Source organism: Manis pentadactyla, chromosome 7 (assembly GCF_030020395.1).
Source record: "Manis pentadactyla isolate mManPen7 chromosome 7, mManPen7.hap1, whole genome shotgun sequence".
In the NCBI taxonomy this organism is placed as follows: domain Eukaryota; kingdom Metazoa; phylum Chordata; class Mammalia; order Pholidota; family Manidae; genus Manis; species Manis pentadactyla.
The window spans coordinates 130038607-130057476 of record NC_080025.1 but is presented as its reverse complement, the minus strand read 5'-3'; the positions used below and the strand labels follow the sequence as shown (position 1 = coordinate 130057476).

The following is an 18870-nucleotide window of genomic DNA, read 5'->3' as shown; positions in this document are numbered from 1 at the left end:
GGAGTAATTACCTATTCATTTTGCCTCGGTGCACGTGTGTGCAGGCTCTCCCACACAAACCCCGTAGATGGAAGGACTCTGAAATCCTGGCTCCTGAAAATCTGCAGTTGCTCCAAGTAGTAGCAGGTGGCTCTTCTGGGAAATGGCACCTATAGCATCCTGCTCAATAGGACTTTTGTCCCCAAGGAGAATAGCCATTACTTTGCCTCCGTTTTTTAGTTTCAATGCACTTTGGTATGGTAGAGTGTCTTTTATGCTGTAGAAACTTTCTTTCCTTTTGAAATCTTTGTTTGGTCTCCAGTTCCAGTTGCATCTTAAAATGTAAGAAAGGCAGCTGTGTTTTCCTTTAAGCAAATATAATTGTGGGGGAAGGCGTCTCTGTTTATCCCATGGACAAACACATTATGGGTAATGTAAAAAAAAAAGCTTGGGACCCCAGAAAAATTATGTAAATCTTTTCAGTTCTCTGCAAAGCAGACGAGTGCTGCCCTTTATATGGCCGCCTTCTGCAACTAGGATTTTCTGTAGAGCCAGCAGCTGTGGCGGAGTAGGGACGGGCAGCACACACACAGGAGAAATCACCACCCTTCTCTCAGTTCCCAGGTAGAGACAGAGGCATCCTGCATATCTCCTCTGGTCTCTGTCTGGTTTTCAGGCAACCATATTTCTAGTCATTAGGACGTACTTCCATTTTGATGTTACAAATTATTTTGAGGCCTTAATGTGCCAGCTATCAAATTAAATTCTGGCAAGGTTTTGCCATTCTCTGATCTTCTGTTAACTTCTTTATCCAGCAGGATCCTTTGTGCAAGTATAGGAGACAATCCTCTCTTAAGCTGTAGAATGAAAGAATACAGGCGGAAGCACATATGAGATATGCTTGGGAGCGGAATGTGGCCGTGGCCCAAGCAGGTTGCATCTAATAGCTTCTTGTTGCCTAGAAGGCGTCTGTTCCTGGAATGGCTCAGAGTGATGAGGCAGGCCGCTGTCATAAAGCAGAAAGCGCAGCAGCTGGGGAGAATCACATTTGGCCCACAATGGCAGACAGTAAGATGGTGCCCAGGAAGCCCGCTTTCTGCCTTGGGGGAGCCAGATTGTGGAGGCTGAATGTGAGATGGTGTCATTAAGGACTTTCTGGAGAGAGAAGGCAATTCAATTCAAAGCCAGATGAACGAGTATGTTAATATATGGGGAAGGTACTCCTGAAATGCTCATGCAGGTGATCCAGTGACTATTATGAAACTTTCTTTTAAACACATACTTTTAAAAAGGGGTAAATGCTGAATCCGAGCCTCAAATCAGCTTAAAAGCAGACATAGTATAAAGATCATGGCTTAAACATTTTAATGGGGCCTACCTTTTTCTCCAGGAAATAAAGACATGGTGCTAAGCCCAAATGATCCTTCCCTGCTTTGCCTGCCTTTTAGAGGGATGTGGAGTGAGTCAGAAACAGGTATTACCTGGTTTCTTTCTTACCTTCAGAAGCCTTGGATTTTGTAAGGCAAAGTGCTCATTGGAAGAAAACCAGGCCTTTTATGAATTTCAACATCACAGAATACTCAGCTGTAAGTAGGACCATAGGTGAATGTGCAAGGAGGAGAGCCCCATGCTAAAGCTAGACCGGGGGGGAACCTGAATGCCTGGAGAGGCAGAGACATCTGGTTTCAGGAACCAACTCCTACTGATGGTGTTGACCTCCCGGCAGCATTTTGTTGAGAGGGATTCTGAGTCTGTGACAAGGCTCAGCCTGGAGTGTCATGATTGGTTGGTGACAGATTGGTTAGATTAGAACCTATCTTCATTTTGGTAGGTGATGGTTAGCGATTGGTTAGTGATGTCTGTCATAGGCATAAGTATTGAGAGAGCTGGCATTTTTCCTTTATATTTGCTACCCCTGCTTTAGAAGCATGTATAAAAATCTGTTTCCCCCTTAATTGACAATGCTCACACCAGAAATAGGATGAGGGGAGGGGGAGGGGGAGGAAAGGCTGTGTAGTGTAATTTTCATATCTTTTCTCTGTTCTCTCTTCACTTTTTCTCCTACCAACAGGTTTGGCAAAATGAAATACCACAAGACAGGATTTCTTATTTTTTTGTTGCGTCTTATCCTCATGTGGCCCCATTTCTTCTCCCTCGCTTCAGGCTACCTGAGCACTAGCAAAACTGTGACTGCATTTGCAGAGACCTAAAAAATAATCAGGATAGAAACAACTGTTGGGAAAATGTTCGTAATGAACAGTCGTATCTGCCATTTTCTTTGTAATGAAGGAGAAAATATATTAATGTTCCACTTTGATCAGCATTTGTAAGACATGCAAAGATATTAACCTTCAGTGCAGTTCTGAAATAGCGTCTCATGGGCAGAAGCTTTGGTTTATAAGAAGGGAAATAAGACTTCAGTCAAATGACCTCTTTCCTACATCTTGGAAGTAGTCAAGCTCCATCTGTTAAATGATTCTTCCTTCAGTCTAAATATTGGTGCTTAGAGCTACTGTTGGAGGCCTAAGAGTGGTAAACATTGATGGTATTTGGTAGAAATTAATATTATAATTGATTTACCATCATGTCAAAAAGTTTTAATAAAAGCCCTCAGTACTTCATTATTGTTGTGATAAAAATTACCTCATTAATTCATTCAATTTGGATAATAAACACATAATTCAGACCTTTAACTGAAGTTATGTTCCTGAGCAGTACATAAGATTATCCTTCAAGACTCTTAGTTCTAACTTAAACTGGATTTGCGGGCCATAAACAGCCAGTACTTGTCAGTTTATATTAATCAAATTAGGCAGATAAAATTTCTACATCATGGCTTGCTATATACCCACAGCCATTATATACTTCTTACCATGATATGAAATGATATATATACAGCAAAACTCCGAATTTTACAAGCTTTTTCCATCATAAGTTAGTCACGTGCAATTAACTTCTGAGCAATAATCAAGCCACAAGCATTTATTGTGGTTTCATTATGCGTAAGGTTCCAGGTTCTCGTTGTTCCTTCACAAGGGGCACTCATTCAGGCACAGGGAAGACCCTCTTTAATTTCTGGTCTGGTTTTCTTTGCACCCGAGTATTATAGAAAAGAGACTCCTGTGCCATCCCTTTCCCCCATGCCCGCACGTGGACTGGGCTGCGGGGACATGCATGGCAGTCACTGCCTGGCTGTTTCGAACTATCTGAAAGTGAAATCATGGATAATACTCTCGTATTTCTCCCTGTTCCTGAGTGTCTTTTGGTGGTTAAGGTTTTTGTGGGTAGGGCAGAGGGCAGAGATCTCACAGCATGAATAACCTGAAAAGTTATCTGACATTTTTAATTGATGCTGGCACTTCTTGGCTTCCTGCTGAGGACTGCCAGCTTGACTTTCCAAAATGACATTTGTGACACTAAAGATGCAGAGACTCAGAGAGCGGCTGAAAATCAGTTTGTGGCCTGTTTGAATGCCAGTTTAATGGTACTAGAACTTTAACTGTGTGGTGTTGATTATTCTCGAAGTGTCCAACTTGTTTTAGACAGGATTTTGCTACTATTAAAGTGAATTAAAGCAGTTTGCCATCAATTCTGTTGAGTTTCACTCACTGCTGAGTCACAAGCAGCAGCCCTGCCTCCAGCAGTGGGCAAATCTGTGCCAAGTGTAATTACTTCAGATACAGTCCGATTTATTCACAGGGAGGGCTGGTGCTCCCCAGGAGAACTTCATTTAGCAGAGGAAAGATATATAGGTTTATGTTAATTGTATACCCCATGCTGGACGTTTGATTTTAACATGAGTGCAGCTTTTAATCGCTTCATCAAAAATACATGCAGCCACCTTCTTTTGCCACCACCGAGACACTCTGTGGGCACCTCCAAGTTGTGTGAACAGTCACCAGCTCTCACATGGATTGTATTCTAAAGCTGGGTTTCTCGGTTGGCTGTTAGGAAGTGGAAACTCATTTTCCTTTGGAAATAAGGTGGTAACAGTTAGGTTCCCAGATTAACCTACTGAAGTTTATTTGTTGAAATAAATAATAATAATAATGTTAATGATAATGATAATAGCACCTGTTATTTATTAAAAAGCTTACTGATTGTCATGCATTGTTAACAGTTTAAATATTCTCTCACTAATCTTTACAATTTAAACAGTGGGAACGGATGAAGAAGCTGGACCTCAGAGAGACTAAAGCAGCTTGCTCAAGCTGCCACAGCAAGTACAGGGTGGAGCGCAGCTACGGACAGAGGTGTTTGAGAGGCCGTGGCCCGTGTCAGCCACCGCAGTAAACGGCTAAGGTCCCAGCAGTGACTGCTGCTGGGGAACCTACCCTTGGTCATACGACCTTATTGGAAAACCCATTCCTGCTCCAGCTTGGCTGTTCAGAGCATTCTCCCCTGCGCCATTTGGCCACTCTGCTTCGCACACCCACCTTGTCCTCCCCATACATACCCTGATTTTGGAGGGTCTGTGTATTGAGATGGGGAAGAAAGAACAAAAAGGAGGTAGAGGAGGGAGTTGAGGGTTCAGCTTTAAACGTGCAGCCCCTGTGCAATCTTCCATGTGCATAGTAGTAGGCAGTCACCTATAAGAAGGCAGGGCCAGAGATAACAAATCTGATAGCTGTCAACATGCAGGTGGAATTGAGGCCATGGAGATAACGACAGAGGGAGTAGAGAGGGAGGAGAACAGAGATACTTTCCAGGCATGGCGCTGCTGAAATCCCACATTTAGAGATTAGATAGAAGATGAGCCACAGAGCTAGGAGGAAGAGCAGGAGAGCAGTGTTGATAGAAGCCAAGAAATTCCTGTCAAGAAAGGAGAGTAATTTACTTGAACTAATTTGTCCTGATTGATCCTATAAAATGTCTACTAAGAATCATTAGATTTGGCCACTTGGATAGAGGGTAAGAAAGTGAGGAGGCTGTTTGTTGTAAGGATAGTATTTTCTAGAGCTGTGCTTTCAATATGAGAGCCTCTAGCCACATGTGACTGTTCAAATTTATTAAAATTAAAATTTTTAATTCATTACCTTTGCATTAGTCACATGTCATCAGCCACATTTAGCTGTGCCCACTGTTGGACTGCATCGATACAGAATTTTTCCGTCCTAACAGGAAGTTCTGTTGGATGGCACTGTTCTAGAGAATGTTGGAATGCTAGTGAAAATTGTCTAGTAGAGAAAGAATTGAAGATAGGAGGAAAAATATCCCACTAGAAGGCAGGGTTCGAGGAAGGTAAGAATTGGACCCATGAGTAGAGATGCCTGTCTTTTTATGAGAGGCACTCTTCCTCCAAAGTAGCAGTAGAAAAGGCACCTATCTAAATTTTATGATGGGAAGGTGAGGGAGTACTTTGTTAGTTTCTGTTTTTCTGAATGAAAAATAGAAAAGTGGCCAGAAGGGAAAGGGAAAGGAAAGGAATGAAGATTTTTGAGGTGGTTGGAGATGGAACAAAATAATCATTGTAAAGACAGAGTGAATTCACCGCAGAAATGTAGAAACACAGTAGGCAGCATTTAGTGTCTACTTATGAATTTATAATGATTGGAGTTTCTCTGGTTATGTGATTTTTCTCTGGAAATACGCAACTTGGAGAGTGGTGTTAAGGGACACCTGTAAGAAAGGCATTTGTAGATGGGACTGTGCGTGATGACTTCAGTTAATATTGCTGAAACGGAACCCTTGGGAGGAGCTCAGCATGGAGAATCCAGTCCAGGATATGAACTGAGAGAAGCGTTGTTCGGTCCTGCAATAATGCATCATTATCCCTTTACATAGGAGTCACTGAGCTTCTGCCTCTAAAATACTCATGTATGTAGCTCATCATAACCATTTGTAGAATTTGTATCATAGGCTGTTGCTTTCTATCCTTCATGATTGGTCTTGCTAATTTATCTCAGCAGCCTAGAATGTTAAGTCAATTTGCTAAATCCTGCCTGTCCTCTGAAAAATATTTAAATGCATTTATGTAGGACAAGGGGTTGAGATTGTATGCTGTGTTGGAATTTAATGCTGCCATTTATGGCATCAGTACTAGATACATGAAAAAAAATGTTAGAATTTTTCAACTAAGGAATAATTATGGATATTTCATAGATGCACATGTAGTTCAGTGTGATAATATGTTCCATATAAACTTTTCACTTTTATTAGGTCTAAAAATGCTTTGGAGGTGCATCCCTGACTATGGGGCATTAGGTAGGGAAGTCTCAGTTACTTGAATTCCTAGTGTACCTGTCTTCTGAAAATTGTTAAATACTGTTACCATGTTGTGACTTATTATGCTTAATGCCAGAGAAGAAACAGATTGACTTAGCAACTCACCTTCCAAATTTTTCTTTTTTCTGTACCAGTTACTTTAAACATATCCATTTCCCAAATGCAAAGAGACTTTTTTCTCATTTCTAAAACCTTTCAGGGAATTCAGAAATTAATATTTATAATACTCTGAGTATCAGAGATGCAAGGTACTGAGTACAAAATCATGTTGTTTGAGCATCTTTTTTAAGCCTTTATGTTCAAACCGTTTGAAATGAATTTAGTTCCTGTGGAAACTTAAATCACTATTGTAGATTGTGTGCTCTTACCCATGAGTGAAAAACAAAATCAATTCAGCAAATGCTTCTATGATTTTATACCATAGTTTGGGAAGTGGACATTAGGAATATGGGTAGTTGTACTCTTTGGCTATTATACTGGTTCCTATTAGATTACATTTGTAAACAACCTTGCAGATGTCACCTTCTGTCCTTGACCTTGAGGCCAGAATAGGTAAATAGTGGTGTAGTAGAAGTTTCAGTGGCTCTCTTTTCTCCCAGCCCCACAACTAGTAGCTTGTGAAAAGGCAAGGAATGAGAAATATCTTTAAAGTAAATTGAGTCACAGGAGGTGGAGAGAGAGAAGGAAAATCCCAATTGAGTTCTAAGAAAGGTTGGCTTTTTTTAGGGTATGCATTTAGTAGAATCCATATTGATGAGCTTGAAAGGGAGGCGGCCAAGGGCAGAGAGACTCCGGAGGCTAATAATAATAGCAGTCTGTGCAGGAACCGGTTGCTTAGCCTAGGGAGGTATTAGCAGGGGACTGTGGAAGGGTTGAAAGTGAAAGACTTTTCAAAGGAAGAACAATCTCAATGACCTCTTGAATATAAAATGTTAAATAAGAGCAAAAGAACCAAAATGTAATGCATGATGATAAGCTCACAGTCTTGCTGTTGGTGGAAACTGAAAGGAAAGTGTGGTTTGGATACAAAAATGGAGATTAAATAAATTGGCCATAGCCAATGGGTGCTTAGTCTAGAGGTCTTTGAGTCTAGCCTCCGACTTCCGATGAGTGATACCACTCTCTGCCTCTTTTATGAAAAACTGAAACCCAAAGAAACCTAAGATCACACAGCTGCTAAGTGGGGGTGAGCGACTGGAAAAGCCATCCGGCCCACACGGAGCAACAGGAGAACCCCAGGGAGGGGAGGATGCTTCCATCGGAACGACAGGAGAGCAGGCCAGGCCTGAGCTGTGGGGATCCCTCACCCTCATGAGAGGGGGCGGGCTGGGAGAGAGCAATGAGGAAGCTTGAGGGGGACCAGAATTTCATGGGTGGGGAAAGCCTCTGGGCTCTTCAAGCTCTCCTGTTACGTTTTACTCCAAATGGCTTGCCCTGTGACTTTAAATAATTGGGCAGTTTCTTTGTCTTTTTTCTCACAAAGTTGGTGAGATGCGAAATCACAAGGGCTTGTGTTGAAGGCTGGCACGTATGACGACATTTAGAATTTTTTCCCAACTTAAGTTCTCGTCTTTTGTAGAATTTGCACGTGAAATTTCTTATCTGTTGTTGTGGTGTTACATGTTCAGTCTGTCTTCTGTTTAGTGCCACAGAACTGGGTTTTGGTGCCTAGGCATCTGAGGGGGAAAGCAAGTGTTCTTACAGCAATTTCTCAGGGCATCCAAAATATGTATACATAATATGGCATGTAATCTTTAAAATGAATTCTTTTTTTTTAGTGCCTCGTCAGGGATTGGAATTTCGTACATATTTTTTTATTGAAGCATAGTTGATTTACAATACTGTATTGATTTCCAGTGTACAACATAGTGATTCCACAGTTACCTCTGTAGTATGTATTAAATGCTTGCCCCAATAAGTGTAGTTATTATCTATCAACATAGAAAGATACTACGTTAGTACTATCTTCTCTATGCTGTACTTTCATCCCCATGACTAATTTATTAAAATGAATTATTTCTTGATAAGCAACATATGCCCATGATAGAAAATTTAAATATCATGTGCAAAAGTAAATCTCCTTCTTAAGTCTCTGACCTCTTATCTAAGTGCCCTCTGTGGAAGAAACTGCTATTAATAATTGTGTGTTTTTTCAGATATATTTTATGCACTGATCAGCCATATACATTTTATTAGATTTTAAATTGAACTTGAGTACATGATGAGCTTATGCAGAATAAGTAATTAGTTGACTAACATCTATAAACTCCTCTTTTTCAAATATATTCCATGCCAAGCGTTCTCTGTTTTCCATTAACCATTAATCAACCATTAATTTCAGGATACATCTATTTTGGAGAGTAGAAGGGGGCTCACACTGAAAATACTAGACCTGGCATAAGTGTGAGGACAAGATCTGCAGTAAATGCATAAATATGTCCCTGCCTTAAATATGCTTACTTTAGATGTGGAAGATCGTGCTGTAGTAAGAGGTACAACTTGGGGGATGGAGGCCTCGGGCCTGTCCCTTGACGGCTTTGAGCGTCTCCTGTGTTGGGATCCCCTAAGCTTCTAAGATGCCCCCGCAGGTCCTGCAGCTCAGCCTCTCTCCAGGTTCACACTCCCACCCATCTCTGCTCTTCCGTCACCAGCACTTGGTGACAACTTTAGGAGGAGAATCCCTCTTCTCAGGTATCGCTTCTTTTCTTGCGAGAATTTCCATTACTCATCTAGCTTTGAGGTTTCCTATCAAACTCAAACTATTGCCTTCCACTCTTCCTGCATCTCATTAACCTTATTTTTTATATTCCTCACTGTGGACTTCCTGTTTAACCAAGAAATCCATTTCTTCTCAGTCACACCATATCTGCATGGCCTGTGCTCTGCTTTCTGCCCTTCTTGCCTTTAAAAGATTGTTGAAAACTCCTTTTTTTCACAGAACTTCCCTATTGACTCAGCTTCTGAGCACACCTTCACTCATCACTGTACTTTGTGGGAATTCCCTCATCTACTTGTAGAACATGCTCTTGTGGACAGTATTGGGCTTTCTGACCTGGATGTAAATTTCCATATGAATCTAAAAAAATGTCAAGTTAGTGGTGTCAGTGCCTCTAGCTCCAGCCTTTTCTTCTCTTTCCCTCCACTGCCTTTACTTCTTCTCTCCCTTTTCTGTCGAGTACCCTTCCCATTCCTTAAGACCCTACTGAAATTTTGCCATCTCATCTAACACATTTTCTAATAGTCTCCAGCCACATTTAATCCTCTCCTTTTGGGTTTTTCCCACTGCCAGTTGAACCCCATTAAAGCGGCTCTTATTGGGTGGGTGTCATCCGTTCCTCGCCCTAGCTGCCCACCCACCCCCACAGACTTAGTGCCTGGTGTATAATAGGCACCCAGTAAAAGACAGCGAGTACCCTAATCCCACTACCTCCATTTGTTTACTGCCCATTTCCTTATTTAGCAACTGCCTGCTCTCTGGCTTCTGCCTTATGTACTATACTGAGATTGTTTCTCAAATTGCTAGGATCAGATTCCATAGCCTTTCGTCAGTCTTCTGTTTGACAGTCCTCCCGTTCCTGAGACCGCCTCCCCGGCCTCGTGGTGCTGTATCACATTCCCCAGTCCACTCCCGCCCTCGGGCTGTTCAGCTCCTTCCTTGTGCTCCCGTGCGGGGCTCTTGGCCCGGGCCCAGGGGCCCTTTCTGCCGCCGTGTCAGCACTCCCCACGGGGTCCTGCGGTGCGTGGTGCCCAGTCTCTGACGGCGCCCTGCCCCATGCTGGGCCCAGCTCCGCACTCCAAGTCGCAGTGGCCCGCTTTCCCCGGGGGTTCCTGGCCTTACTGAGGCACCTTCCTTCTCGACTCCCCAGGCCGAAGCCACGTGTGCATCCCCCGGCCTTGGCTCCTAGGTACCTCCGTGCCTGTCAGTTACCACCTCCTTCCACTCCTGCTTTGCAGTGTCTCCCTGCTTGGCTGCCGGTTCGGCTGGGAGCTGCTCCACTGGCCTCCCAGCCTGCGCAGCTCCGCTTCCATCCGTGTGGTCCGTTCACGTCAGATCAGCCTTGTAAGATGGCATCTTTGTAAGTCCTCTCTCTCATTTGGAAAGACCGGTGGCCTGCCATTGCCTTTGGAGTAGAATCTAAGCATTGGGAGACCACTGGTTTCCTAGCCCTTCTCAGCACTTCCTCAAACCTCTGCAAGACCTTCCTGCGACTGAATTTCATGCACATGCCTGTCTTGACTGAGCCTGGGCCTTGGCTCACACTGACCTGCTCAAATGGCTCCTCTGCCCCTTACAGTCCCACCTTTCATTCAGGGTCTTTTAAAACCCCATCTCCTCACCTCCAGGGCCTCCACAGACTGCCCCCAGCTAGAAGTGATCACTTGTGTTCACAACAGTGGGGCATCCTCTGCTGTGCAGTTTCCCTGACACCTATATTGCCTTGTGTTACCTGTGGCCTCTACCAAGTGTGTGCTTTTCTTCCTCCTTTTGTTCCTACACATTCTTTGCCACCCATTGACAGTGTGTGCACAGTGGCCACCATGACGACGTCCTTGTGGCATGTTTCTGCCTGCTGGCCAGTGTCCCTGGGGATTGCTGGCCTGCCCTGTCACACCCATTTGGGGCTTTCCCCTCTTCCAGTGGCAGTTCCCATGCATTCTCCTCTTCAAGTCACCAAATGGATGTAAAACAAGCAGAAGGCTTAATTCTACCCTCTTCCCAGTGGCTGCTTGCCCCAATCCTCATTTTTAGTGCTCAGACACTTTGGGGGCAAATCAGTGTGGATCATCTTTTCCTTCACTTGTCAGTGAAACAAATACATCTGCGATTCTGTCACTGATGGGGCCGTGCGTTTCTCCCTGGGCAGCAGGGCGTTCGGATCTTGCTCACAGAATGTAGCAGGACCCCAAAGTAATGTAGCACATCTACCACTGCAGGCTTAACATCTGGTCTTAACCTAGTTTTGTAGGATGTGTCACAGTCCTCGGTAAGATAGCTGACAGTTTTGAAATCTTAAAATTTAAGCTGTTTTTTACCTCTAGTATTGAGAGCACTCCCTCAAATTTGATCACAGCAGGGAAGAGATAGCAAGACTGAATATATTTTTATGCTTGGGTGCTAAAATGGAATTTTGCCAAACTTCTTACCCGCCAAGTCACCCCTCAGCTGAGAATGAGCATAAAAATTCACCCCAAAGGGTAATACTTTTTTTAAAATTATAAGCTGTCAAATAGAGGAGTGTAACATGAATGTGCATGCTCAACTGTATCTCTGCATGGGCTGCTGATACCATAGTACTCAGCTGGAAGATTGTGTGATTCTGTGCTATTGCAACAGCTAGATTTCACTGATGAACATGACATAGTAGGGTCCATGAAATAAATATTTCTCCACATAGATTATCTCTAGGAGGTTGTGCTTGGTATTCTTTAAACATTTCTCAGAAGGTTAGATTCATTGTAAGGTCTCATCTATCAGAAAAACCTGCTAAGTTGTCAGGACTGGTATCCTTGGCTGTACTGGGGACAACCGCATTGGCTATGTCCAGTTCCTCCTCTTGTGCCCTTGAAGACTTTATGCAGGAGGAGTGGGTGATGAAGGGAGGAATGCCCTTTAATTCCAGAACTTGGAATTAAAGTTATCTTTAAAAACAAACGCCCCAGTTGCTTCAGCCCTGTTGTCCTTCCCCCTTGGGTTGGTTGGAGTGCTCAGCCAGTCCCTCTGCTATTTCTCCATCTGAATTTACTGCATGTTACGCTTCCCCTTTCTCCTCTGTGATTCCCTCTAATTCTGGAAGGTTCCCAGTGTCTTTCTACCTTCCCCATCTTACCCTGCTTCCTCCTATCTCTCTCTTGCCCCCAAACCCAGGCATTTACCCAAAATGAAACTATCCAGTTTTCTCATCCTTTACCCTAAGTCATAAAGCAATAGAGGGGTTATACAAATCACTCCCAACCAGGGAAAGCCATGAAGGCTGAGATTAATTTTAGCACCAGTTGAAATTAATTGAATGCCTCTTGCTGGACTTAGCAACTGGGAGCTTGTTTCAACATTCATTTATTGTTGGTAAGTCTGCAGCTGCTTCTGGCCTCTGATTATTTCCTTGTCGATTCCTGTGTAAGGATTTCATGAGCTCTTCCTACACCCAGCTACTTCCGCCTCTCAAACGTTGACAAATGTCATGAACACAAAACACTAAATGTTTCTCTGTGGGAGAGCAGAGGAGTTCAGAAGGCTTGAGTCGCCAGATTATGGGTGTATTCATATCCCCAGGGTCAAAGGAGGTGTGTCCTCTTCATGTGTGGGTCTGTGTCTGTAGATAGACTGGACAGATCTTCTTACTGACTCGAGAGTTGTTACTTCAGTAGAATCCTGAGGCCAGTTCTTGCTTCCTGTTCACCAGCGATGGGTGGCGTCTGCAACACTGTATGTTCTGTTTCTATCTGCAGATCTCTGGGTTTGCTTAGCACTGTTTACAGCTGTATTACCTGCATAATGTAATAACATTGCAACACCTTGTATGCACCCCTGTTTCCCCCACTAGACTGTGAGCTAATGAAGGCAAGGGTCACATTCATTAAGCATGTAATGATAAATGTCTGTGGCTTAAGAATATTTGTTGTTTGAAGTAGCAGAATGGATGAAAAAATGGATGAGCCAGTCATCCATCCTTATTTTCTATTCAATTTTAGTGAACACTCCAAAGTAACAGGATAGGGGGATATGTAAATAACTCACAAACCATAGGGGTCATAATGAATTAATTTGTGTCAGTGTGAGTCCCATGTATTATAAGATATGCATACTTAAAAAAAATCCAAGGGTGTTACATTGTATATGTTCAAGATTAACATTTTCTAAGTTGTCTCATTAAAGGTACTTTATAAAGTCAGATAAGAGTAAATGCCTTGCTTTTCTTTAATAGTAGTAATAATAATGCTTTTCCTGCCCTGGCAGCCTTATTGAGATATTTCAAACAAAAATAATTAAGTGTTAAGATGACTTTGTCTCATTCACAAATTGCTGCATCCTTTGAAGATTTAAAGTTAATGTTTAGCCTTGGACATCTCTTCATTCCATGACTTATATTTCTTTTGAAGGGACAAAGAGGATACTTCTCCAGTTACTGCAGTTCTTATAACCAAGGGCCACTCTTGTGAACTGTGACTCTGACAAATACTTTGTATAAACTACTGCTGTCTCGTGGTCACTATTAAAGCAAAGAGCTGCCTTGTTAACCCAGTAGTCACTGTTTTTATTATCGCATCACTTGACATCTGTTAAGCAACAACAATATTGCAAGCATCATTAAGAAAGAAAGGGAGAGAGAGAAGGATGTCTATACCTGTCTAAATCAAGGCTCACCCAGACCAACATGTAATATGTTAGCTGTAGAATTTCACCTGAGAACACTTTGTATGAGTTTGAGAAAATAAAATCTCTTGAGTACTAGATTGTCCTAGAAGAAGGGTAATCAGAAGTTGACTTGAGTCTTTCCAGGTTGACTTAATGTTGGTACCAACTATACTGTTTCCCGGAACACTATATAATTATTGCCTTTTATTCCAGATATCTTTTATGTAAGTAAAAATGATTTACCTACCTTTTTAGAGACATAAACTTCACTGCACACAAGCCCATATATGCACAATCCAACTGATTGGGGTTTTTTTGCCTCATATCAGGTACCTGACTTCACATATCTTTTCAACTGAATAAATACCTCTTGTCTAAGACATTATTACTTGGAGAACTTTTCTGAGAAAAAAATGATTAACATGAAGTTGCCTGTAACCTCTCTACTTTACCAGATATCAAGAAATTATCTTCAAAACAGTTGGAGCCCTTGTTCTTTGGAGATGCAGCAGAAAATGGCCCCATTTTTCTAAATCCAGACTTTCAGTGTGGTGAGTGCAGGTAGCAGGATCCCACCCAAAGTATTTTGCAGTTGGCAAGATGTCATTCTCCCTGAGGAATAGAGTAAGGGCTGCCTCCTCGGGAGGAGAAACCAGATAAGTGGAGTCCCACAGTATGAGAATATATTAATATCCACTGAGCAGCAGGAAAAGACAGAGCCAGGTAGCCCCACCAGCCTTCATGTGTTCACATAAGTTCCCATTCTCCTCTGGGTCTGCCCTAATGCTCCATCATTTCCAAGAATCCAATATTACTGAATAAGGAAGAAAACTATATTGCAAAATTAAAAAGGTTTTTGTTCACCTTATATGCTGGTGTGTTTATGCTCATATCCTTAGGGTATATGAGGCCTGTTGGTCCAAGAACAGTGTACCTGCTTATGTAGAGCTTTGTGTCATTCGTTTTATCTGGGGTAGGTGACCAGAGGATTTTCCTGATTTCTTTGGGATTTTCCTGATATTAGGACTTTTACTCAGGATCCTAAGGTCTGGGGGAATACCTGCAGTGCCTTCCTGTCCCTCCTTGCATGTCACTCTCATTCTTTGGGTCCAGATAATTTAGTTGTGATGCTGATGTCTTTTCCAAAGTTAGCAGTAGATTAAACTGAAAGTAATTGAATACTAAAATACTTCCAGATAAATACTGCTTCTTTAAGGATTTTTCTAAGGGTTTATAGGACAGAATTTTTTATACTCTGTTGTGTCTCTAGCCAAAGCTCAGTTTCTCTTTTACAACACCCAGCTTGTATCTGTTGCTTGAATTGTATGGTGCTCATTATGGGTAACGATTTACTATCAGCTTGATTGATTCATTGATCTAAGTGATGGACAGGTATATACTCAAAGCCAGTGTTCCCTCCTGATAACAGTGGATGCCTCTTGGCGTTTTTTTGTATTGAGATGATAGACAACATAATTTTAGAAAATAAATGTAAGAAAAGTCTTCTGTATTTATTTCACTTTATTTTTCAAGATTTTATAGCAAAGTATAGATGAAGGCAAATTAAAGAAAGCAGGCAACTTTTATAGATATTGGGCCTCTGAAGTGTAATTGTGGAAATTTGGTTATAGCTGAGATAGAAACATCATTAATAAAGATGATTAGCAGTTATTAAGAATGTCAGAAAAGCTTGAAATTGAGTTGTTTTTCAGAGCTTGCATTGTTAGAAGCTGTTTACATTTTATTCTGAAAACTAATATTAAGATATTGTAATTTAAGGTAAAGTTAAAAATGAAAAAAATTTAATAGAAGATAATGTATTTGAGATAAACACTTTATATTACCTTTTGTGATAGCTTTATTATAAATGATAAGAGAAATGACTGAATTATTACTTTTCCATATCGGCACTGTGATTTCAGGAGCTTTCGTTCTGTGTTGTAAAGGAGTAGCAGAAATCCTGACTGTTGGCCTCACCATCTAATGAAACTTCTTTTTTAGTAAAGAATTAGAGCTTTTGCATTGTACCATACGAATCAGAGCTGAAGAGTTGCCTCCATGCCTGCTTTTGATATGATATAGGTATTGTTTTATGGGACTACCAGATCCTGCAACTTGTTAAAAAATCAGAATTCTCCTTTTAGCACCAGCATTCTTAAATCCATCCATCCGACCTTCGTTCTCTCCCTCCCTCCTGCATTTCTTTCTCCCGTTCCTTCCTCCCTCTCTCTCGCTGTGGAGGGTATTTAACTAGTCCAAATACTGGGAAAGGATGCTTTATGGTACTCATGCACTCATACTGAACAATCTCTGTGTTCATGAGAGCTTTAGGAATTGTGGCTGCTGCCTGTCAGTGCGAGACCCCTTCAGCCTCTGGCGGAGAGTGGTATCAGGGCAGCTAGCTCCATATTTTTTACTTCTCTGAAGTAACCGTACTATCCTTGCCATTTATATTAGCAGGACTAAAAAAGATGGGCAAGTAGTTTCCTCAAAATATAAAGCTCAGACCCACATCAAAAAAGTTTCTAAGATGTGAAAACAGGATAAGCAACAGCAGAACCAGCAGGTCTAAAACAGTAACAGGATACAAATGCGTTACAGCATCTTAAGAGGAGAGTTCTAAATACTGCTTATCTCAGTTTTGTTTTTACCAGAATGTTTTCATTTCTCTTTGACCAATTAATTCAACTTAGTAGACTATCCTCAAGAAATAAACAGAGGCAATAGTAATAATTTGTATCCCTCACTGTTTTATGTTAAGCCCTGAATAATTAAATACAGCCTAAATGTGTATCTGTACTCTTCCTGGTTTTTCCCAAACTTCCTGTTAGTGTACTGAGAAAAATGCTTGGATTTGTTTTCTTAGCTGCCTTTTAAGTGAATATTAGCATTAAACATTAACAGAAAGTGTTTTACTGCCTGCAGAATACCTACCAGGAGTCCTGTATTTGATTTTGTCCTCTATTCAAATCTTTGGGTCTCCAGTTCTGCTGTTGAACACAGTCAGCAACTTCCTGGCCTTCTGTGCCAGTGAGGCTGGGGGCAGAGCTTGGGGGGGAGACTAGGAAGGATGGAAGGCCTTGTGGGAATGAGGGAAGGGGGAAGAGGAAGGGAACAGAGTAAGAGTCCAAGAAGGAAAAGAAAAATGGAGAGAAACAGATGGACGCACAGGTCAGATCCATCAAAAGCCCCCAATAATGTTAAGTGACCATGAGGCTGGATTTTTTCTTAGTTGTTGTCTTTGATCATTATATATTTTCAAGTATCAAATTTAGTCCACCAATTCCTTTTTGCTAAGTGTATTTTTGGATAACTATTCTATCCCTCCCTTCTTTATTATTGTTCTGAGGTCTCCAAATTTATATTTCATCTTTCTCTTAACATTTTGGCATTCATCACTTCTCATTTCTTTTTCAAATCTTATTTCCATTAAAAAAAATTAAAATTGCTCTTTAAATATCTCTTGAAGCTAAGGTTTAATTTTCCTTCTTAGGTCTCTTGAAATTCTGCCTTTTGTTATTTTTATCTAATAGTGGCTTTTTCCATCAGCAGGAATGAAAGAAGTCAATAAAAATCAATTGCTCTGTCAATGACTATATGGAGGGTTTACCATAATGCATATTGGAAAATGTCTTTGAAACCTTTTTCCTGAATGGAAGGTGGCGTGGCTTGTGTTTTATGGTCTTCTAATGTTAGGCGGTAATCTCATTTAGCATTTTCCCAAAGTGAAAACAGTGCATTAGGATAGCGTAACAAGCCTTGCAGATCAATAGAGGCAGAGCTTTGCCCTTGCAGATTAACCCAAGAAGATTTTACCGGAGTCTACTCAAGGCTTTCCCCCTTTCTACCATCTAATCATCAATTCAGGTTGAAATGTACACAAAAAGGACTTCAGAAGACATACACATATGTACATGTGTATGTGCACACACACATACACACATGGAGAGAACAGACTACCAGATAGGAAATAAAGGTCCCTGGAAGTGAGTAGTATTAATTTGTGGTGATAAAAGTATATTTTGACACATTTCAAATGTGTCCTTCCCTCTGCTTTTAAAACTAAAACACTGGGAAGATGATGGTCTTCAACACTAGGATACAATATAACTGTGCTTTACTGTGAACTCTTATAGGCATTTGTCATACACTTGCTATGTTCAGCTGATCTGATGCTTACTCATGTTTTATTTAATATTTGTCCAGATGTGTATCTTGCTATAATCATTCAGTGGACTCTGTGCCTCTACTCTTTGAATAGAATGTTCATTTTAGATGCTGATGTTCATAGTAGGAGATTAGGGAAATCCATGTCCTGAAAAATTCAGACATCTGAACTTTGAAATCTTAAATTGAAACTCTAGGGATTGGATTTAAATTCTGTTCTTAGGTATTTGGCAGAGCAGTAAGGTAATAAATGAAAGAGTGAGACCAATGTTATATAAAATTTGTGGGATTATTTTTTTCCTTATGTCTGCTTTCTTTAGAGGGTATTAAGAAGTAAATTCCCTCAGGGATCAGTAAATGGTTTGCATTTCAGTTTTCTATTCTGGCAAAATATATATTAGCTTTGTGTGTTGGATAAAAGTAATGAGGAGACAAATTGTAACCCACGGGTTACCTTATTGGTGAGAAATATTCCTCCTATGTTCCCTAGGGGTTTTATAGAATCCATTTCATTTAAAATAATGCTATTTCAAGATTACTATAGAAATAATAAATTTAGATTTCAGAAAAAGAACTAATATGAAAGACTTGAAGCCTTTCTTATTAAATGAAAGTAATTTGAAAAAAATATTAATTCCTAGATTAAAGGTGATAATATTGTTTATTTTCTGTGTGTGTCTTTAACCTTTATAATCCAAGTTCCTCTACCCTTTTAACAACATTATGTTTTCATTTGTATAATTCATTTATTTTGTTATTTTCATTTTTCAAGTGTATAAGATTTTTAGAAACATTTATGTTTGATACTGCATATTCACTGAAAGTTATCTAAGATCTGAGATTTGTAAGTAATCTTTATAATTAATAAAGTAATCTTTATAATTAATAAAATTTTAGTCCAGAAAATGAAAAAAAATTTTTTCTCTCTACTCATTTGTAATCTCAACAGTTCATTATGTGATTTCTTGAAGAGGTATCCTTATCAACAGCTGAGGTCCCAAAGAAAATAAGATGTAGTCCTTACTTCTTGGGATTTGCATTTCAGTACATGTAGGCTAATACATGGCACTAGCCTGTCATGTAGGTAGAGGTAAGTGAAAGGTGAAAGAAGTTGATACAGGACCAGTGAGTCATCATAAAGGGAA

The 18870-nt window shown here is 40.8% G+C and overlaps 1 protein-coding gene across 2 annotated transcripts in view; it reads left to right on the top strand.

Moving 5' to 3' along the window:
• The window catches only part of CHCHD3 (coiled-coil-helix-coiled-coil-helix domain containing 3), a 278762-nt gene that overhangs the window by 247438 nt on the left and 12454 nt on the right, over window positions 1-18870 (top strand). The window lies entirely within an intron of this gene.